Below are 23,376 nucleotides of genomic sequence, written 5' to 3'. Positions count from 1 at the left end.
TGAGCAAGCAACCTAACTTTTTGTACAATGCTGTTTCACTTTTCCTGAAGACACAATGCCATCTCATGTTTGTTTTGATGCATACCACTAAATAAAGTATTAAAAGAAAAAAACATGTTTTTTATACTTACGAGAAAAGTACAAGCAAGCATGCATGTACCCGTGGTTTATCATTTATTCTGAGCTGTAAAGTGGTTAAAGGATTTTCTTTTTATTGAAAACTTACACAAAGTGAGCCAGAGAAAATGAAAAGATGTCAGTTGTCATCCTCGTGTTCATCCTTCTCTACCTAGTGGGTCACTGACCTAAAAAAACATATAGCTACCAAGATCTGAACTCTTTTTTCAGGTCAGGAACTCGCTGAGTAGTGAAGCAAGAATCAAGATGACGTCTTGGAGCCTGCACTGTAAAAACCAGTCCATAATGGTTGGCTGCTTGCATCTTTCTATCCTGCCCAGTCCCCTTGGAGGGTTATAATGTCAAATTGTTTTACTCTATGACCCTCAGTTTTATATTTCTTGTATTTGTTCCTCCTCATCTTTATATTTACAGATCTGTGTTATGGGCTCCTATGCAGTAGCTCTGGTCATGAACTGGAGCTAACGGAGGCTAGAATATAATGAGAGGTAGACATGGCCAGCCTGGTTGAGGGCAGAGAAATGGAAAGCTTCACCCAGGAAATTGGTTTAATCTGTAACGCAAAAACATTCCTGTGTAATCTGTGCTGCTTATAAAATAATTTTGTTCCTTTTCCATCCTAGCGTATAAGTGGTTTTCATCTGGACTATTGTGTGCCAGATATATCTGAAATTGAAGGCTAAATATAGTACAATAAATTGCTTTGGACCAAGCAGCTGAGATGTTGCCATCGAGTGCTCATCACTTTAGCATTACTAGAGCGACTTCAGCTTTCCTTTATAACTTTGTACATGCACAATTATTGCAGAATTTTTAGTCATAAGTGGCTCTTGCTTGAGCATTGGCACAGTTTGAAAATCAGTAGTAAATAAAAAATATTGCAGTTGTCTGTAAAATACCAGTCAAAATATATGTACTATAAATTAGCGGAAAACCACATATGCGTACATAATATCCCTCCAAAGGTGGATAGTGTGCCCAAGCCAGAGAGCTTTACAGCTCCTTGCCGGAAGATATTTACCTCTGTACAACAAATGGTCAAACAGCACTCACGGAGTTAAAGTAGAAGTCTACCCTAGCACTAAAATCCCTGCATCTACATACATCCACGATCAAACACTAACCATTAACCTATCTAGCCCTGTAAAGAAGAAATCCGTATACATACCTTTTTTGAAGCCGATCCAATCTGCTCTTCAGCGGCGGAAGCTCTGCAGAGGACACAGCCGAAAACGGCTGTGAAATGAATGGGGAGTGATGTCACCCATAGAGTTACTATGGGGCTTCCGTTGCCAGCTGCCGCTTCTGCACCTGACTCCACAGTGAAGCTGTACCTGACAGCTCAGCGTGGGATCAGGTCGAATTGGCTTAAAAAAAAATATGTACAGTGGAAGCTCGGATTACGAGCATAATCCGTTTCAGGAGAATGCTCGTAATCCAAATTACTCGCATATCAAAGCGAGTTTTCCCATTGAAGTCAATGGAAACGAAAATAATTTGTTCCGCATCGACTTCAATGGCATGCAATACCACATGTGGCCAGAGGTGGGGGGGGGGGGTGCCGGAGATCCTCCGGAACACACGAAAAGGCCGGAGGACAGCTCGGCTGACCTTGGCAAACCTCGGAAAGGCTCGGGAACAGCGTATTTCCAAGTCTTTCCAGTCATTTCCCAAAGGCGCCGATCTGTACTGTTCGGCTCCCGCGCCCCCCTCCTCAGGGCAAACGCGGTACTGCACACCGCTTTGGCTTGAATTCTGCTCGTGTTGCGAGACAACACTCGCAAATCTAGTTAGGATTTAAAAAAAAATACAGTGCTCGTATTGCGAAACGCTCGTTAGCCGCGTTACTCGCAATCCGAGGTTCCACTGTGTACTGATTTATTTTCTTTACAGGCTAGATGTGTTAGTTTCAAATGTTCACTCTCCTGCGCTGTGTGGTAAGTCCCAACGTGTTATTGGACTTGTATCTTGATATGTTGGTATATGTGGATAATGCACACCTCGCTGCCTTCCAAAGACTGGGGGAGTCCAAATGAACTGAAAGCATAGAAGAACACAGAGGATGCATAGGCCTAGCGCATAACCCTCAATACATGACTACAAGTGTTGTGGATGTTCGCATATGGATTTAAAGTGGGGTTCTGTGCATAATTTTTATTTTTTTCAAGCTAAAATTAATCACATTAAATAGTCCCTAAAACATATTAATAGCTCCCCAATCATTCCAGAATCTATTGCAAACACTTGCCTCAAATCCTCCAGCTCATGTTGTGGCCGTGTCCATCATATGTGTGGGCATGTGAAGCCCAGTTTCTTTTTTCTTCTTGGTTTTCAGGGAGAGGTGCATGCTGGGCATTTTTATTTTTTTTGGCACAGTAATGCCCAGCGACTCCTGGGAACTGAGTGTCATCATTTCCAAGGAGGCAATGGGGTCTTAGGACAGAAAGTTGAACCACCTAGGACCAGGAACTAGGCAGATGACAAAATCTGCTTGGTAACAGCCAGATAGAAGTGAGTAAAAAAATTTTTTATTTATTTTTTTACATTAAAGGCAAGCTGTTAATAGTTCATTTTTAGGGTGGAACTCTGATTTTAAAGCGGGAGTTCACCCGGAAAAAAAATGTTTAACATTAGATTCATGCTCATTTTGTCTAGGGGAATCGGGTAGTTTTTTTTAAAAACGAAGCAGTACTTGCCGGTTTAGAGAGCGATCTTCTCCGCCGCTTCCAGGTATGGTCTTCGGGACTGGGCGTTCCTATTTGATTGACAGTCTTCCGACGGTCGCATACATCGCGTCACGAGTAGCCGAAAGAAGCCGAACGTCGGTGCGGCTCTATACGGCACCTGCGCACCGACGTTCGGCTTCTTTCGGAAACTCGTGACGCGATAGATGCGACCGTCGGAAGCCTGTCTGAAGACTGTCAATCAAATAGGAACGCCCAGTCCCGCGGCCCATACCCGGAAGCGGCGGAGAAGATCGCTCTCTATAACGGTAAGTACTGCTTCGTTTTAAAAAAACTACAGGATTCCCCTTTTACAAAATGAGCATCAATCTAATGTTAAAAATTAACATTTCCGGGTAAACCTCCACTTTAAGCAGATGATTTTATGATAATGCTATGAAACAAGTACTAGTTTGTGAGTAAATTCACTTCTATTCTATTAAATAAAAACATGTATTGAAGATAAATGCGCTAGGCCTATGCGTCCTCTGTGTTTTTCTATGTTTCTAGATAGGTTAGTGTTAGATCGCAGATGTCTATAGATTCAGGGATTTTATTGTTAGGTGAGCTTCTACTTTAAAAGAGATGTATGTTTTTTTTTTTTTTTTTTTAATTCATACTTGCCTAGGTGGATGCTGCATCGGTCCCCCAGCGCCTCTGCACTGATAACCAAGTGATCGAACATTGCCGATCACTTGGTTACAGAGAGCTGTAGACTGTCAGTCACTGATCTCCTGCTCTGCTTCCTTTGTGCTCACTGGAGCGCTGAGCTGTGGAGGGGTGGGGAGCGGCCATCTTGGGCTCTCAGCGACTCGCTGATTTATGTGACATCAGCAGAGAGCGGACTTCAGGCTCTCTCTGTATCTCTTTATCTCCATTACACGGGGGCCAGGCAATTGGTAGTTTACTAAAGATAGCTAGGAAGAAATATATTATTGCAGCTTGCAGGAAGTGAAAATGACATAACATTTCTGACATCAACGTGTATTTGCGGAAAATGTTCTTTGCTTGAAAAAAGAAGGAAACAAATTCATCCACATCTAATGACTGTAAGCTGCAACATATCATTTTTTGGTTAATGGGTTTAGTTATCCTTTTAAACTGCCAGTGCTTTTATTGGTACACATCGCATGATGGAAAGCGGAGCTCAGCTCAAACTGTGCTAATTGTAGTTGGCCTGCATGAGAATTTCTTGACACTCCTGACAATGTAATTATTTTGGTAATCTGGTAATTGCACCGTACAATATTCTGAACACACAGAATGGATTGTAAAAGCTTTACATTTTTAGACTATTAGTTGATATTTAAAGCAAGGCAGCCTATTATAGTATTGCTGCTCAGAGCTTCCGTATATTACACACTCATTAGTCGATATTGTTCTGTCGCCTTTCTAGATTTTATTTGTATGCGTTTGACCCCTTTTTTTTTTACCTTCATAGGTTACCATTCTGTAGATGTTAAATTCCCAAATGTATGCATATAGTTGCAAATTAATGTTTTTCAAAAATCTAAAATTTTGTGCGTTTTGTGATCTGATGGTGCCACCAAAATTCAACAAACCATGCCTTCAATTTCATCTCATGTTGCTACACAAAAGAATTTGTGTCTGGAAATTTTCTTTTCTTTCCAGGTCGCTGCTCATAGGCATTTGTTTTTAGATTTTTAAATTTCTTGCACAATTTTTTACCATCATTAATTAGAAATTTGTTTTTCAAAAAATTTCCAACATGTCCAAATACTCAAATTCGATGGTCGCATTCAAATTTCCCTATTGCTGCAGCCCACTAATGGTGCGAAATTCAAATGAAAATTCTTAGTTACGATTTTTGAAAGAAAATTGTATTCGGTATTTGACCCGTGTATGGCCGGCTTTAGATGTGTCACCTGCAGTAATTTTTCTTTTTTTAAACTTCCTGCCTCTTGGTGACTAGGAAACGATATCTAGGACAGCATTGGTTGGCACCCGGGTTGGACTTCTAACATGTCTGCCCTTTGTGAATCTCCTTTCCATGGAGGCTGATTTGATTAGCAGTATACAGTACTTCAGATTGTTTCTGTTGTCTGTCCAGATCTCAGAAAGTCACAAAGACACTACATTGCTGGTGTTTTCTGTGCTTGATAACATTGTTTGAATATTAATGCAGCCACTACATCTAAGGACTGGGAAACTGCAGTATAGAAAATTGCTTTAAGAAATGTTTTTAGTCAAACCCCATTGACCAAGTATGTTAGTTAAGACATGCGTTAACATGTAAACGGATACAGGAGTTGGAATGGCAGAACTGTTGATCTCCCCAGTGCAGCTTTTAGGGCTTGTTCACATATGATTAAACTTATAATGCTTAATAGACACTCCTATAGCGTTAGACTCGCAATATTGGGTTTTAGTATGGGCATTAGACTGGCATTTTACAAGCGTTAATGTTGAGTTAAAAATGCAGCCCAAATGCCTGATGCGTTTGTGGAGCCGTTTTACACACCCTAACGCTCTTCAAATACTTATTCCATTACAGTAAATTAACTAAGCTTAATGCCCCAAAACCACATCGCAACTGCCTGCTAGTGCGTTTGCAATGCGTTACCATAGACTTTTATATGGGGGGTGTTGAAAGACTTCAAACACCTGACTCGACATGAGGCTTCAAATTTGAAGTGACGCAACGCTAAGTGGCGGTTCACGCAGGGGCAAGGCGACTTCAACGTGACTTGGGACAACTCACAATGTGACTTAAAGTTGCCTCCAGGACAGGTGACTTTGGTTGTGGCCAATCACAGAATAATCAGCTCTGTGGGAGGGAGGGGTTTGCCTGAGTAAACTATTTTATTTTCCTGTAAAGTTGCTTCAGTTAAGACAGTGATCTGACTTTGGCGGCAACTTCCATTGAAATCAATGGGTACAAGTTTCCTTAAAGTAGTAGAGGAACCTTTTCTGAAGTCGGAGCGACTTCAGTAGTGTGCATTAAGACGGCTCTCATTCACTTCAATGGAATTTCTCAAGTCCCAAGTCGCTGTAGTATGAACCGTCACTTATGCTTCATGTTTTGATAATATGAACAGTAGGGTGTGCTGTCTATTGTATCTTGTGCATAGGTGTTTGAGGGGCACTTTTAATGCCTCTCAAGCACCTGCTTTTAATGCCACTGTGACCTGCCTTCACACCTGATCGCAAGCGGAATGACTGAGATTCCGCCTGTGTTTTTTTAAAAAAAATTGCCATAGGAAGCTTTTGTTCCTTTTTTTTTTTTTTTTGCAGCAAGCGTTGCACTTGCAGCACAATTTACCGCACAGCAATCATGGCGCGACTGGAGTGCCATTAAGAAATGCGTCCTGCTTTTTGCAGCAATTTGAAATAGCGGGTGGAAATGCCACCCTTCTGCCTGCGATCGGTGTGAATGCAGCCTAAAAGGACAGCAAGGGGGGTGGGTGCCAGGTTATATTCAGAGACAGGTTTATTTTTCTTATGATATATTCTGTGAGTAAAAGAGTTCATAAAATGTAGTCCCAGGTGCATGTTCTGGCGTGTTTGTGCTCACTGTCAATCTGCAGAAGCTGTTCATCGACTTAATGGCTTAATACTGATAGATGTGCGGCAGTGTTTTTCCTTGCACTGCTCTGCAGATCAATTAAATGGACTACAGTGCACTGACGCATTCATTCTTATTGTCATCTCTTGCTTGCCCCAGTGGGTCCTTATTGAGGTGTTCCAAATGACGCAGGGTTGCTGTTATATCCAAAAGTGTATTGAAGACCTGGCTGTGCATTCACTGCACTCTGGTATGGGAGGGAAAGTTAATATTCTACTTTTACAAATATATGCCTTTGTTCAATAGATGCAACAGGTGCAATTTTACTAATGTTCATTATGGGACATTATAAGTGCCAACATTTTAAAATAAACTGTTTTATTTGAGCTATTACTTCATGAGACCATATTATGCTCAATACCTGTGTCTACTTGAAAAACACTGATGAAGTCAAAGATCACCAGGCACAGTGTCCTGTTAGGACCGATTCACACAAGAACGCAGTGCCAGAAAGGCATGTGCCATGTGCGTTTCCTGCACCATGATCAAAACGCACTGCCTTTGTGATATACTGTGGATGATAATACATTGTTAACCCCAAACGTAGATCGCAAACAAGTATTACAAGAGAGTGCAGGGTTCATGAGAGCATTACACTCAGAATGCAGGGTGCAGAAGTGCGTTGCGCTCAGAATGGAGGGGTTAGGAGTGAGTCGTGCTAAGAATAGGGGGGATCAAAAATCCTAAAAAGCGTATATTGGCTCGCGAAAAAGTTGGTGTCTACAAACTATGGAACAAATATAGGGACTTTTTTTACTAGTAATGGCAGCGATTAGCGATTTTTTTTGCGGGACTGCGACAATGCGGCAGACACATCTGACCCTAAATGACACTTTTTGGGCATCAGTGACACCAATACACAGTGATCAGTGCTAGAGAAAAAATGCACCGTCGCTGTTCTAATGACACTGGCAGGGAAGGGGTTAACAGGCAATTAAAGTGTTAAATGTGTCCCTAAGGGGTTCTTTCTAACTGGGGGGTGCTTTGAATAAAGTAAAACAGATTCATGCAAGATCTCCATTTTCCCCTCTGCAGAATGGCGGCCTGCATTGTTTACATAGGCAGACCGCTGTTCTACCTCTCTCCGAATGATCGTCTGGTTCCTGGCGGACATCGGGTCTGCCGTACCCGCTGATTGGCTCCCACTGTGTCCAGTCACAGCAGGAATGGGTCTCCGTTCTAGCGCGTGCCCCAGACCAGGAAGAAGAAATGCGCTTAAGGGCCGCCCTGCCAAGGTATATGTATGTGGGGTGGTCCTTAAGCGGTTAAACTGACTTAATTTAAGTAAGAAATGTAAGTTGTAGATTTTTTTTGATATTAAAAAAAAAACAAGAGATTAAAAAAAAAACTGACTTCATTTGCAGACCAAAGTTCATCCCTCTGATCTGTAAATGAATAAACCGAAGGACAGATAAGATGCAATGTTTCTTTTTATCTGTCTCTTTCAGTGCTGAGCAATGTTTATCAACATTTCCGGCTGCTTTTTTTTTTTTGACAGCTGTGAGCAGGGGAGCATGAATCGTGGAAATGCTGGATTAAGATCGTGTGGGGGGTAGAATCAAGATCAAAATTTCTTAACGATTAATCGTGCAGCTCTAGTAAATGGTCATGTTTGGCTGAAACCTCTTTCAGTAGTTGGCTCCTCTAACCTCCATCTCATGACTGGCACGCCTTGTGCTGTTTCTTTAGCTACTGTGAAAGAGGATCATGTTGTATTTCCAAGATGTTTGCTTCATTCTTTGAACAGCCATGTCTGTTCCTACAGTATTTGTGTGACAGGAGTGTTTTGTGTAGGTGCTGAAATACAGTAGTTGTATAATGGTGACTTATTACACCCATGACTTTCTTGCATGGCAGTAAAATGAGATTGATAATGTGAATGGTTTGCCTTTTTAAGTGGACTTGCAAGTTGCATCTCCCCTAGCAATTTTGTTAATAATGGTTTTCTATGTTGTCCACAAAATGAAATGGCCCTGAACTGTTCTCATCTTCCCTCTCTATAGTGTTTAATGATGTAGAGGTATGTTCTAAGCAAACGAGGTAATTTCAGAAATGCTGCATGCAATGTGCTGCCTATAGCATTGCTTCCTTCCTTCCTTCCTTCCTGGCTGTAATGAGATGCAGTGTAAGCATCAAGCATGTTCAACCCATGAAAATAAGACATAACTGGTTCCTTCTAGTCAACTGACCAACAACGTTATTGCAGCCAAATCTGCTCTATAAAAACACTGCAGGCAGTCAGTCATACCCGTCTGACTGACTGCTTATATTTGTGTATTGCTCCGATTCATTTTCTGCCCTTCAGATTAAAGGCTGGATTTAGCAGTATGTTTGCCTGCATAACATATCTAGAGGATTAGCTGTGAGCAGGGGCAGACTGACCATTGAGTCACTCAGGCACTGCCCGAGGGTCCCATGCCACTAGGGGGCTCCATCAGGGTTGACAGGCTCAGTAAAACCAGGGACAGTATGTAAAAATCGATGTTTTTTTTATATCTGTCCCTGATATGTCCGAAACCGATATGCTTTTGATGTGAAAATCCTGAGATTTTAGCTGCCCTGACTCTGCACTGCCTCCTGGCGTGGTGGCCATCTGTAAGCCCAGGGGCTCCATAATCTTCTGTTGCCCGGGACCCCATGAGTTGTCAGTCCGCCCCTGGCTGTGAGAGTACATAGAAACCACGAGTGGATGGAAAACTTACTTTACTTGTTGAGCTATACTAAGACTGAGGCGATGGAGAACCTTATTTTTGATAAAGCATTCCTGATTCTTTTATCTTTTTGGAACTTCAGCTAAGATTTTCTCTAGACTTCCTTGTACCATAAACCTGCTTTGGCCTTGAGAAAACCAAAAAGATGGCATCCAATCGCCCCCCCAGAGGTTTTGTACTATGTGAACTATTGAACAGACGCCTTTTTGGTTTATTACGATGTTGCAGCCATTTTCAGATATAGGTTAATGAGCAAGCCCATGTGCACATAAATTGGGCCTTATAAATCATCATCATTCCTGGTGGTCATTAAACATAATCTCCAGGATGACAGCTTTATGTGCTTGCTACATGGTAAACTAACTTTACAGTAGTACTCATTTTTAATGCTTCGTTTTTTTTATGACTGTCATCTGTAATTACCAGAGGCTGCAAACTAGGATTCCACACACCTTTGTTTTACAGCTTAGTGATTTGTAAAGCTTTTTTTTTTTTTTTTAAACAATCATATCCTACTTGCCTCCACTGTGCAGCTTGTTTTGCACAGAGACTTCTGGGGTCCCTTGGAGGCTCCTCCCCACATCAGATGACCCCCTAGGAGAAGCGCTCTTCTGGGGATTACCTTTGTGAGCGCGCTCCCGAGTCCCGGAATGTAAACATCCCTTGTAATAGGAATATGGCATGACAGGTCCTCATATGGTCAAATGGTTATTGTGCAGGATTTGAAAAAACTGGTTTCTTTCTTGCATGAATCTAGGGATTACCTGTCCCTAAAAAGTTTTCCAAATATTGTCCATATAAACCCTTTAAAGAGGAAGTAAACCCTGATAGGTTTTACTTCCTCTTTAGCCCGCTGCTTCAGCCTGCAAATGAAAAGCATAATGGGCTAGTATGCATCGCATACTAGCCCATTATGTGTCACTTACCTGCAAAAGAATCCAGCGATGTCCCCACCGTAGGCAGCGTCCATCTTCTGCCTCCTCTTCCTTCCGGGCCGCTGACTCAGACGATATGATTCGCCGGAGCCGCGTGACGTCACTCCCGCGAATGCACACGGGAGCCGCAATTCACGGCCGGGGTTGGGGAAATAACAGCACTAAGTTTAGTTTCTTCCCCGCGCATGCGCAGTAAAGATTTTTGGTGGACTACAAGTGAAATATCTCCTAAACGGTGCATGTTTAGGAGATATTTCCACTACCTATAGGTAAGCCTTATTCTCATGTCAGTCCACACTTTGGGGGCAATGCCATTGCCAACAATAGCCGCTGATTTGCCATGTGATTTGAGATGCCAAATTGCTGCAATGTGAACCAGGGCTAAATATGAAACCTGTGTCACCATCTGAATGTTGGGTTCCCTTTTGCTGTCATTTCCTGTTTTAAAAAGCAGAATTGAGAATTCATATCTAGTGTGTGAATGGAGAGAGCTTTGTGTGAGAGACTGCGTACAGGAAGAGGGAAACCATTGTGAAGAGCAAGAAGTGTTTACAGATCTCTCATCTGCTAATGGACGTGTATGAAAAGTGCACTCTTTACCTTCCAGTGAAGTCAGACCACTGGCCTCTACATGCCGTTTATTGCACGTATTATTAGGTTCAGGAAAGCCTATTTATATCCAAAATCCAGAGATCTTCTTGGCTTCTGTGCCCCTTACAAAGGATTCAGTGTATCCAGAGGTCTGTATCGCACATCAACCAAATTAAATCTGCCAAAGAGCATGACGACTGATAAAAAAAACTCTGTGGAGTTTTTACATGACCGTATCGGGAGCAAATCTTCTAAGGTAAAATCGCCATTATAGACCGACGGCTGGGTCCATTATGCAGGCTCTCCAAGTGTCAACTGTGCCATGTCAAGAATGTTCCAATTTTCCTTTACTATAGAAATCGTGTTCAGAGAGTAGTGGTTAATGATTCATGCTCTGAATAGTCTAGGGTTGTTAGTGGTGTACCCCAAGGGTCCATGTTGGGATCCTTACTTTTATTTATAAATGATAGCCTGTCTAAGCACTTTCTTCACTTCATGTTGCATCTCCCGGGCAGGAAGTGAAGGAAAATCTCTCCAACAGCAGGGTGGATAAAAATCAATGATTTAATCCAACAGCAGGGTGGATAAAAATCAATGATTTAAAAAAAAGGCTGTATATTCTGCAATCTTGACATTTTAGTAAACTCATTCACTTAATCCAAGCTCTGCAAGCTAACATAACATGTACTGTATAGATGCATTCACACAATTAGACAGTAACCATGAGATAAAAAAAAATCTGGAATATTCCTTTATCCCATTGTTTTGCAAATCTATGTACACTACAAACTGTTTTACTCTTTAAGTGGTTAACTGACCTCATTTACAGACCGAAGTTTATCCCTTTTGGTCTCAAAGAACAGAAGGATACATTGGATCTCTTCTGTTGACCAATGCTGATAAACATTTGCCAGCTTTTTTTTTTTCTTTGACGGCTTTGAGCAGAGGAGGGCTCTGCACTGTTTGCATAGAATCATGGAAATGCCTGATTAAGATCGTGAGGGGGTTGAATCAAGATTGTGCTTTTATTTTAATGATTAATTGTGTAGCTCTATATTCTGTAATAACTTTTACAGATCTCTTGTTCACACAGTGGGGTTGATTTACTAAAACTGGAGAGTACAGAATTGGGTTCAGCTGTGCTTGGTAGCCAATCGGCTTTCAGGTTTTAGCCACTGTTCACATAGGCAGGTCAAATCGCATGCATGTCAAATGGGAGCCTATTGCCGGCAATAGAAGCGTCTCAATCGATGCGACACCGACTTTGTGGCCCTGACTTTGTGGCACCGCACCGATTTCCAAAAGTAGTTCCTGCACTACTTTTGAGGACCTCAGGGGCGATTTCAATGGACATCTGTGCATTAAACCCGCACAGATGTCTTTCAAGTCGCCCCCGAAGTCAGAATGAAATGTGGCTTTGAAATCCTGCGAGTTCATTCAAAGCCGTGTTCAGTGTAAACAAGGGCTAATTATCAAAGCTTAATGGAACAAGCTGAAGTTAGAAGCTGATTGGCTACCATGCACAGCTGCACCAGATTTTGCACTTGCCAGTTTTAGTAAATCACCCCCAATGTGATTCAAACAGGTTGTTGTTTTATTGTGTGTAAAATGAAGTGTGATGTGTATACCATGGCCTGGTATTTGGAAGTGTGTGGATGTGTAATATGTTCTCTCCGAACCATTGAAAGTCATCGAGCGTTCCTCTGCCAGGTCATGAAAAGTTGCTGTAGCTGCAAAACTGCACCTTTTAATTCTGAAACGGAAGTTGTAAGGCAGCTCAGCTGCGCTCATTGTTGTCGTCCTTCACTGCTGAACACTCAGGCGGTTCTAGTCTTAGCAGGGCGAAGCTGACGGCAGATGCTCACAATAACACACAACTGTCTTTCCTTGTCTCCGCAGAATGTTGGCTTTGCAAGCTCAGGGAGGAAACAGCAGGGAGCAAAAAACTGTGAGGTAAGTGCATGGTTAACATATTCTGCTTTTTGCCTGGCTCTGCTGTGTTATGTGAAATATTGTGCTCAGACTGACTCGCACAACATGGAAGCTGGAACTGTTCAATATGTTCCATCAGGGAGCACAGCCAAAGCTTGCAGTCACCAGTCCTCCCTTTATTCTGCCAAATATACAGTGCTGTGCCTGTGTGCGAGAGGATGGCATGATGACTTCTTCTCCGATTTGCTCGTTCCTCTTTTTTTGAAGCCTTGCATATTTTTAAAGGATTTCATCTTGTGATCAGGACATGCAGGTACCTTTCTTAAAGGGTTATTAAAGCCTTTTAAATCCGCTAAGGTGAAGACTTGACATACATGCTGCCTTTTGATGATCAAAAGTTCTTCTTTCCTCCTGATGCAACTGGTCTCTTCAGCAATTTTAGGGTGGCTCCTTTCCCTTGCAGGGTTCTAGGGGGTCACCATTGCATGCAGGCTCCTAGATGAAGAGACGCAATGCGCTATATGCTGTGTGTCAATACAAATACACAGCTCAACCGCACGCAACTCCCCCTCTTTTTTCTCCTCCAAGCTAATTGATGGACAGCTGCTGGCAACCTAATACTTAGTGTGTACTTTCCCCAACAGGCACTTTGGGAAGCTGCACTGAGGGACCTGTAGTTAACAGTGATGATTGGAACCTCTGTAAATGTTTGTGCCCTCATATCCTGCATATTAAAGTGGAACTTCACCCGTAACAACTGGATACCAAATAATGGTCTTTAGCAAGGAACATACATTCTACATTAATAATTATGCCACCAAAATTTGTATCTGCTGTAACTTTCCTCCAGAATTGCTTCTGTTTCTTCTGGTTGTAAGCTGACATTTTACTAAAGTCCAGAGCCCCTGAGCAGCAGCAAATCTTTAGGCTGTCAGCAGATCGGCCTCTACAAGAGTGGCTACTTTTTTTTTTGAGACAGTTACCTGCTCCCACTTCTGTTCTGGTCGTCTTAGGCGATCGGAAGCTGAAATTTTTCTTCCCCCCTCCCAAAGTCTTCTGGGACATATATAACAGGTCCCAGAACACTTCGGGACCGGTCACAGAGAGCAGCACCGCTTGCGCAGCAGGCATCTGCATGTGAAGCCGTAAACTGTCACAGCCAGGTGCCCATAATAAAGATTTCAGCCCCCCCCCCTTCGAGAGAGGGCACAGGGTGAAAATGGCTGGGGTCAGCCCACATCGCTGGACCGTGGCTGTTTATTAATTAGCTGATGACTTTTAATAAACACAAAAATTACTGGAGCTCCGCTTTAAAGTGGTATGAAACCCAAAACAAAAGATTTAATATATAGCAGCTTACCAGTCATTAGATGTGGTGGCTGTATTAGTTTTCTTTCTGCATCCCCCTCTGTTTGTTTTTACCTGCTGATCTGGTCAGTAACATTCCCCCTGTATTAGAGAGCCTCCACTCGGGATGAAGGAGCACAGGGGGCACCTTTTGGACAGCAAAATTGTCAGCCTGGAGGAGGGGAGTGTTGGATACAGTAGAAAATTTTGATACACCAATATGTTGAAGCTGAACTCCAGCTAACACTTTGTTATAATATTAGTTACAGCAAACATTTTGTTTCCATTTGAGATAAAGGTGTTGCATAATTAAAAGCTGGTCATTGTAAGCATCACTATCAGTGGTAAATGGTTTGTCTCATCACTGTAACTGATAACATCTGCAGGACAGCTTGTTTTTGTGAAAAGCAATAGACTTTCGCTGGCCATACTTTATACAATTTTCTTATTCAGTATCCTTTATACCTTTAACTATGTAGTGCACGCACCTGCCTGATTGCATACAAATGGAAAGTGTTTAGTTTTGACCTCATATTTTATGGTTTTGTACAAGAAAATTCTATAAAGTATGACTAGCCTTACTGGCAGGAACACTGGGTGAAAATAAAGGAAGGAAAGCTTAAAGGGGTTGTAAAGGCAGAAGGTTTTTTATCTTCTGTGTGCAGCAGCCCCCCTAATGTGTCTCTGTTCAGCGAGGTCCACGAGTGTCTTGGTCGCCTGAGACTCTCCCTTCTGGTTGGCTGAAACACAGCAGCGGTGCCATTGGCTCCTACTGCTGTTAAAGTCATTGAGGCAATTGGGGGAGAGAAGGGGGGGGGGGCAGGCGGAATGGACACAGGGAGCTGTGAATAGGCTTGGGTGCCCCCATAGCCAGGAGCACAGAGGAGGGACCCGAGAAGAGGAGGATCCGGGCTGCTCTGTGCAAAACCAACTGCACAGAAGAGGTAAATATAACATGTTAATTTTATAGGGGGGAAAATAAACAAGACTTTACAATCACTTTAAAAAAGAAAACAATATGAATAAACTTGCAGTGGGTCAGAAGAGAATTGCTGTTATTCAGGGCAAATAGATGAGCAGCATTAAGGCCTTGTGTGCACCGAGTATAACAAATGTCACTTATACAGGTGTTTTGGGAGTTTTTTCTCATTTTTAAAAGAACCTCTGTGTTGGCTTATGTGCTCATACCCTCATAGGTATTTACAGGCGTATTTGAAGAAGAGCTGAAGAGCAGGAAATACTCTGAACGCACCTAAGCACTTGACGCATTTAGGTGCATTTCAGCATTAATGCATTCCAGTGACCAGAATAAATGAATATACTGGCTAATGGAATGCCATAATGCTCAGACGCATGACGCGCCTAAATGTGTGTGCACTACGCAGCTTTAGGTGCTTATTTATGCAGCTTTTCTCCTGCCAAGGAGTTCTGTTGTTCAGAGGAGAAACGTTCTGTGCATGAGGCCTAAATCCTTATTTGTGCGACAAATGTGTGGGGGATTCTTTGTATCCTAGATGTCTAAAATAACATTGTTACCACTTGAGTGTATTATAAAGGATTGTGACTAGAAAGTATGATTATGCAATGGACAAATGATTGTGTTATATTGTATGTAGTAGTATCATGGCAGTATTTATTTATATTTATTGCTAAAGCAGATGGTAACTGTGACCAGTTTTCAGAAAAAAAAGGAAAGTAGAAAGATTATTGCATTAAATTCAGGAAATGTTTATGATCTGCTCTGAAGACTCTCATGATTACCACTTTAGAAACACCAGCATCAGCGATTCCCGTCTCTATTCCAGTGTGCTTGTCACTGGCGATGAATAAACCATTAATTGACCAAGCTAGCCTGAAATACAGACACAGCCATATAATATGATGGGGAAGCCAGGTTTGCTTACCCAGATGTGCTGCCAACGTAAAGACTGTAGACTTGTGCACCTTGAGATCAGACTTGTGAGACCCCCAAGTCGCAAGACATGTGAAATTGAATGTATTTCAATGAAAGACCTTCCTACTGACACTACAGAAGTCACTGCAACTTCAGAAAAGGTGAACTTGGTCTGACTTTTGATGCCACTTTTGTCCAGAGAATGTAAAGTCAGGTCAAAGTTGCGTTTTAAAGTCATGCTGGAAATCGTGTGACTTTGGACAATCGCTAATGTAAAAGGAGCCTTAACCAACGAGTGCCAATGCGCCTTATCAAAACTGTTTTAGGCAATTTGTAATAACCAATTAACTCAAGCTTTCACCTTTTTTCTTTTTTTTTAGGTATAATATTTATATTTTTTGAAGTATTAGATTACAACAGTTACAGTATGTCAGATGACAACAATTAGGCCCCATTCACACCTAGGCGTTTTTACGCCTGAAGCGCACTGCTCACAAACGCCAGAGGGGAGAATTAACATTATTCCCTATGGTGACTGTTCACACCTGAACGCCCAAACGCCTGTCGCGCGAAGCTCAAACAAGTCCCGGACCTTTTTTTGTCGCGCGTATCGTGCGGTTTGGGCGTATTTGAGCGTTTTTTTTCCCCATAGAAAGTAATGGGAAACGCGCGAATTGAGCGTATCGCGCGACAACGGGCGTATGCTACGGGCGTTTCGTCGCTTTAATAAATAGAACTTGTCGCCCATGCAGAAGATTAAAAAAATCTACCAACATAGCAACAAGTGATGAAAAGATGATCATTTTTCCTATTGGCTAAAATAAAAAACGCCGAAGTACAAAAACGTCGCACGACGCTGTATGCAAACGCGCAAATACGCGCGACAAAACGCCAGAAAAAAACGCCCAAAAAAACAACCGAACGACCGACGCTCAGGTGTGAATGCAGCCTAAAGAACGAGATACAGCATTGAAATACAGATTAGTGCAATAATAATCATACTGTTGTAGGAGCTGAAGTATTATACAGATAAAAATAAACATAAATAAAAGTATTTACTAAATAAAAGGAAATAGGGGTGAATGGAGGGGAAGGGAGAGGGTAGTGTTGTTCCGAAGGTGGATTTTGACTCAATTTATTTCACTATTTTCCATGAAGGGGTGTCAATACCATGACATGAGAACTCTTGAGTCAAAAGTGTCTGGCGTATAGTATATGGCCCAGGGTTTCCATATGCTATCGAATTTCTCCAGCCCATTTTGCTTTCACCTTTTTCATTGTAGGTTTGAATTGCACTGGTTGGTTTTGACGGTTTGTTACATAAATAAGTAGTCTTACCTGTTGGTGCCATGAATTGTCAGCTCTGTGGGGCGATAATGAAATCTGATACAGTTTCTGCAGCTGTACTGTATGTAGTGGAGAGCTAGCATTTGGTGACTACATAGCCACGTCATTCATTCACAGATTCTTGTGGATTAATAAACTACAAGTACTGTCTGCCACTGTGGAAGAAGGACTTGTAATTTCAATGGGCTGCATGGGCACTAATGAGCACTTTTGTAGTCCAGTGACAAGTCCTCCAGCTTACAAACAGTCTGTACAGAGGTATGTCTGCAGAAGCACAAATTGAGCCCTTGATCTACTAGGTGCAATGCTTTACAGGCTACTGCAGACCAAATAAATAAATGCACATTTGTTGTTTACGGCAAAAATATGTGCATTTATTATTTTTTCTATAACAGTGAACCTATGCTTTATTGAGACATTCGGGTAACACTTTTCGGGCTTTTGTCATACAGTGCCTTGAAAAAGTATTCACACCCCTTGAAATTTTCCAAATTTTGTCATGTTACAACTAAAAAACTTAAATGTATTTTATTGGGATTGTATGTGATGGACCAACAAAAAGTGGCACATAATTGTAAAGTGAAAGGAAAATGATAAATGTTTTTAAAAATTATTTAAAAATAAATATTTGAAATGCGTGGTGTGCGTTTGTATTCACTCCCCTTTACTCTGATACCTCCAACTAAAATCTAGTGGAACCAATTTCACCTGTGTGTAATCTAATCTCAGTATAAATACAGCTGTTCTGTGAAGCCCTGTGGTTGAACTGCAGATTTACTCCCAACCGCTCCCCCTTTTAACAGCAAAAGTAGAATGTCCCCCACTGTTGCATTCAGTGGGCATTACTGCCTGCTGATTGCGACCCATTCAACTGAATTGTGCACTCTGCAACCATGTGCAATGAGTGCATTAGTGCAGGGTTCCTAGGGTTAAAGTAAGTGGTGTGGAGACAATTCAGCTCCTCACCACCAGTCAAATGCACTCTGAAGAGTGATTCAAATGCAAATTGATCTTCAGAGAGTAACAATGGTGTAAACTATCCCTAGGAGTGTCAGTGGCTTTCTGTAGTAAGCCCTGTACTGGCCCTGATATCACCAACATGTCTGGCTGCTGCCTCTGTGACTTCCGATCTAATGACCGACTTCTGTGGCATGCGGATGGCCACACACACATCACAATTTGGCTGGTCACTGCTGAACTGGCTGAATTTCAAACTTTATATGGCCAGCTTTACACCCAAAAGGGATGTATTGTCTTATGTCCTCCTCACCCCCTCACCACCACCACCACCACAGTTGGCATGTCATTTTTGAGGCACAGTAGGTACCTAGTTTTGACAGGTACCTACTCCCTGGGCAATCTGGGAGGAAGTTTGGCCCCCCTCGTCAACAACAGCTTTCTGGAACACATCACAGGTCTCAGAAGTTTGCGGGACCATTCACAAAGCTTAGCACAGCTCGCACATGCGCAATAGCTGGCCGTGATGCTACAAGCTGATACAGTTGGTTTCCCACACTAAAAATGCTGGCGCCGGGGACTAGTGAAGCACTAGCCTGGTGAGGACAGTGCTGGATCCCTGAACAGGAAAGTGTCCTCTTAATAAAATCAGCAGATACAGGATTTTTTTTTTTTTTTTTAGAATGAAGAACCTCTTTAATGCTGTACATGGGTAGTATATGCATCTTTGTTTAGCCAATCTACCAGACAGCATGGCCAGGTTGGTATTTTTATTAAGGAATGTGATCTGCTGATGAAACGGTCAGGTATAGAGGTAACATGGCGCTCCCATTTAAGTAATGAGTAAAAGATGTCATCTCATCAGAAAGGGTCTGAATGCTCCCATGTCTTGATTTCAGCCATCTTCAATGTTTCCTTTCTGTTATAACACAAGTGTGCTTGGCTGCAACTGTTTCCTTTCTCCCCTTGTTTGTGAAGTACACAATTTACAGAAGTGTATCTCCGCCATCTATGTCAATAAATATACTGAAATAATATCTGGCTTCCTTCAAGATGTAAGCTCTGCTAGAATTCCTATCAATGGAGCACAATATCCACTTGCATCACAGCAGGCGCTAAATATTTTTTAGTGCACTCAAGTATGTTGCTAAAAGGCACATGACCCCTGAATATTTGCAAGCTCCTATAATCTGTGTGTGTCAAGGAGGAATGTGATGCATTACCAAACGCCTTCTGCATGTTTCTTTATCTCTAGAAGAAAGATAGAGGATTGACTACTGAGGCTCCCATCACCTTTGGCTTATTACACAGCACTGAATCACTTGAATAGTCTGTATACAGATGCTCTTCCTATGTTGGTCACTGATCCTTGTCCGCACACTTGACCTTGCAGTGGAGAGTCCTTCCCTGTCCATCTATTCCAGCGATCAGTTTCTTCAATAATGAGGAAAATGTTAACCTTTATATTCCGTAACAAAGATGCCCTATACTGAATATTGAGAAATTAATAAAGACATTTTATTAAATGAGATCCTACACTCAAAAGATGAAATAAAATTATATATATATATATATATATATACACACATACACATACACATACACACACACATACACACACACACATACACACACACACATACACACACACACATACATACATACACACACACACACACATATAGTGAGGGGGAAAAAAGTATTTGATCCCCTGCTGATTTTGTATGTTTGCTCACTGACATGATCAGTCAATATATCAGTTTATTTTAACAGTGAGAGACAGAATAACATAGAAAATATCCACAAAAAATGTATTTAAAAAAGTTATAAATTTGCATTTGAGCCCTGGTTCACACTGGTGCGTTTTGAAATGCGATATGGCACCGTCCTAATCGGTGCGGCGCCGCATCTGCGGCAGTGCGCAGATTTCAAAAAGTAGTTTCTGTACTCCTTTTTGCAGTTTTGCCCCACAATTTACATTGACATCTGTGCAGAAACTGCACAGATGTCTCTGTAATCGCGGCCGTAATCGGGACTGACCAGCGGGAGTGAAATCGTGCAAGTTCAGCTTAACTCGCACGGCTTCATTCCCGCATCCCAGTGTGAACCTGGGCTTAATGAGTGAAATAAGTATTTGATCCCAGATCAATCAGCAAGATTTCTGGCTAAACAATTGGTAACACACTACGCTGAAAAGTACTGAAATCCTGCAGCGCCCCCCAAGGTTCCCCTGTTCAAGAAAGTACATGTATAGGCCCATCTTAAGTCTGCTAATGAACATCTTAATGATTCAGAGGAGAACTGGGTGAGGTCAGATGAGACCAAAATATATATATATATTTTATAGTACAGACCAAAAGTTTGGAGGTTTGGACACACCTTCTCATTCAAATAGGTAGATTCACAAAGAGTTAGGCCGGATTATCTACAGATAAGCCGACCTAACTCTGAATCTAATCTAATGTTTAAGTGTATTCTCTAACAGAGATACACTTAAACATATCTAAGATTATTATTATAGGACGGCTTGCGCCGTCCTATCTTAGATTGCAATATTTTGGCTTACCGCTAGGTGGTGCTTACATTGCAGCCGGCCTAGATTATGTAAATGAGGGGATACGCCGTTTCACGCCGATTCACGAGCGTACGCCGGTCCTACACCGTCGCATTACGTCGTTTCCGTACGCGGTAGGCCGCCTAAAGTTATTCCACCTATGAGGTGGAATAACAATGTTAAGTATGGCCGCCGTTCCCGCCGCGAGGTTCGAATTTTTTACGTCGTTTGCGCAAGTCGTCCGCGAATCGGGATTTACGTTGTTTACGTACGCGTCGAAATCAATAGACCCGTACGGCCTACTTAGCCGCAATGCGCACTGGGAAATGTAGTCGCCCGGCGCATGCGCTGTGTAAAAAACGTCAAAAAACGTGAGGTCAAGCCTCATTTCCATACTACACGCCCCCCCTCCCAGTCATTTGAATTAGGCGCGCTTACGCCTGCTCGTTTTAGGCTACGCCGCCGAAAATTTGAAGTTAAGTGGTTTGAGAATCACTAATAGCCTAAATAATTTACGGCGGTATAGCCTAAAAAGACTAGGCTAGGCCGTCCTAATTTTAGGCAATTGTATGTGAATCTACCCAAAAGAGTTTTCTTTTTTTTCATGACTATGAAAATTGTAGATTCACACTGAAGGCATCAAAACTATGAATTAACACATGTGGAATTATACATAACAAAAAAGTGTGAAACAACTGAAAATATATTTCATATTCTAGGTTCTTCAAAGTAGCCACCTTTTGCAGCAGACACATCTCTAGAACTGTTAGGAGGAGACTGTGTGAATCAGGCCTTCATGGTAGAATATCTGCTAGGAAACCACTGCTAAAGAAAGGCAACAAGCAGAAGAGACTTGTTTGGGATAAAGAACACAAGGAATGGACATTAGACCAGTGGAAATCTGTGCTTTGGTCTGATGAGTCCAAACTTGAGATCTTTGGTTCCAACCCCTGTGTCTTTGTGCGACGCAGAAAAGGTGAACGGATGGACTCTACATGCCTGGTTCCCACCGTGAAGCATGGAGGAGGAGGTGTGATGGTGTGGGGGTGCTTTGCTGGTGACACTGTTGGGGATTTATTCAAAATTGAAGGCATACTGAACCAGCATGGCTACCACAGCATCTTGCAGCGGCATGCTATTCCGTCCGGTTTGCGTTTAGTTGGACCATCATTTATTTTTCAACAGGACAATGACCCCCAAACACACCTCCAGGCTGTGTAAGGGCTATTTGACCAAGAAGGAGAGTGATGGGGTACTGCGCCAGGTGACTACCTCGTGTGCCAAGCAGTAATCAAAGCAAAAGGTGGCTACTTTGAAGAACCTAGAATATGAAATATATTTTCAGTTGTTTCACACTTTTTTGTTATGTATAATTCCACATGTGTTAATTCATAGTTTTGATGCCTTCAGTGTGAATCTACAATTTTCATAGTCATGAATATAAAGAAAACTCTTTGAATGAGAATGTGTGTCCAAATATATATGTACATACATACATACATACATACATACATACATACATACATACATACATACATACATACATACATACATATATATACCAAAAAGTACCGGGATGCCTGTTTACACGCACATGGACTGAACTTTAATGGCATCCCAGTCTTGACTCAATAAATTAACCCTACGGACGAAGACTGGGATGCCATTAAAGTTCGTGTGCATGTAAAGGCAGGTATCCCAATACTTTTGGTAATAGTGTGTGTGTGTGTATGTATATATAAATTGTATGTATGTGTGTGTAATATATTGTGTGTGTGTGTGTGTGTGTGTGTGTATATGTATATACTTTTTGCTGACTTAATTGCAACTTGCATAGACTTCTGTTGTATGAAGCCACACTGGAATCAGCAGTGCAAATCGCACTATTGTGCTGAAGTAGCACAATTTCAAAGCCACAGCAGTGTGACCGGGTGCTCAAGCCCTGATTGAAGAGGGGAAAGGATGATTAGAGCAAGCCTGCTACTCAGGGCTAGGCACTGCCTTTTTTTGTTTTTCTTTCACTAGGCCTCAGCCCTAGTACATGTTTCCTGCATGCATCTCAAGTTTTGGAGTTATTTGCAGAATAGAAGTGTTTGAACTCTGGCAATAGCACATCATCCTCTAGGCCCAGCATAGCTCTCTGCCCAAGTACACAGAAAGGCCCAGATAACAGAGATAAATGGAGAACATTTGATGCAGCAATCCGATTGCCAGAAGTCAGGTGAGTAATGCTAACTGCTTAGCTGGTAGCTAGTGTTTTCAAAAAATAAATCCTTCAATCCCTCTTGTAAATAACCGTGCATTTCCTTTTTTTTTTTTGCCTCTTTCTGCAGACTTTACTGAATTCAAATAAAATTAGTTTTTCTCTTTATATATTGGCCGCAAAAACACAGGAGCCCCTGCTGGAAAAAATGGCAGCAGGTGCTCTGGACTGATGACTCAAAATGTGAAAATGTGGCTGTAGCAGGAGGCAGTTTGTTGGTGAAGTGCTGGAGAGCGACACAATGAGTGTCTGCAGACAACACTGAAGCATGGTCTAGGTTCGTTGTAAATTTGGGGCAGCATTTCTGCAATTTGAGTTGGAGGTTTCATCAGGATTAATGGTGTCCTCAATGCTGAGAAATACAGACAGATACTTATCCATCATGCAGCACCTATAGG

General features: G+C 42.0%; 1 protein-coding gene across 1 annotated transcript in view; it reads left to right on the top strand.

The window, feature by feature from the left end:
- ERBIN (erbb2 interacting protein) overlaps positions 1–23,376 on the top strand; it is a 321,390-nt gene that overhangs the window by 135,668 nt on the left and 162,346 nt on the right. Inside the window, exon 3 of the mRNA XM_040340100.1 lies at positions 12,584–12,637. The gene's annotated coding sequence lies outside the window, so the exon portion shown is untranslated. The remainder of the gene's footprint in view (positions 1–12,583; positions 12,638–23,376) is intronic.

The sequence above is a fragment of the Rana temporaria genome, chromosome 1 (genome assembly GCF_905171775.1).
Source record: "Rana temporaria chromosome 1, aRanTem1.1, whole genome shotgun sequence".
Lineage (NCBI taxonomy): Eukaryota > Metazoa > Chordata > Amphibia > Anura > Ranidae > Rana > Rana temporaria.
Note: the sequence above shows the minus strand (reverse complement) of the source record. Positions and strands in the feature narration are given on the sequence as shown.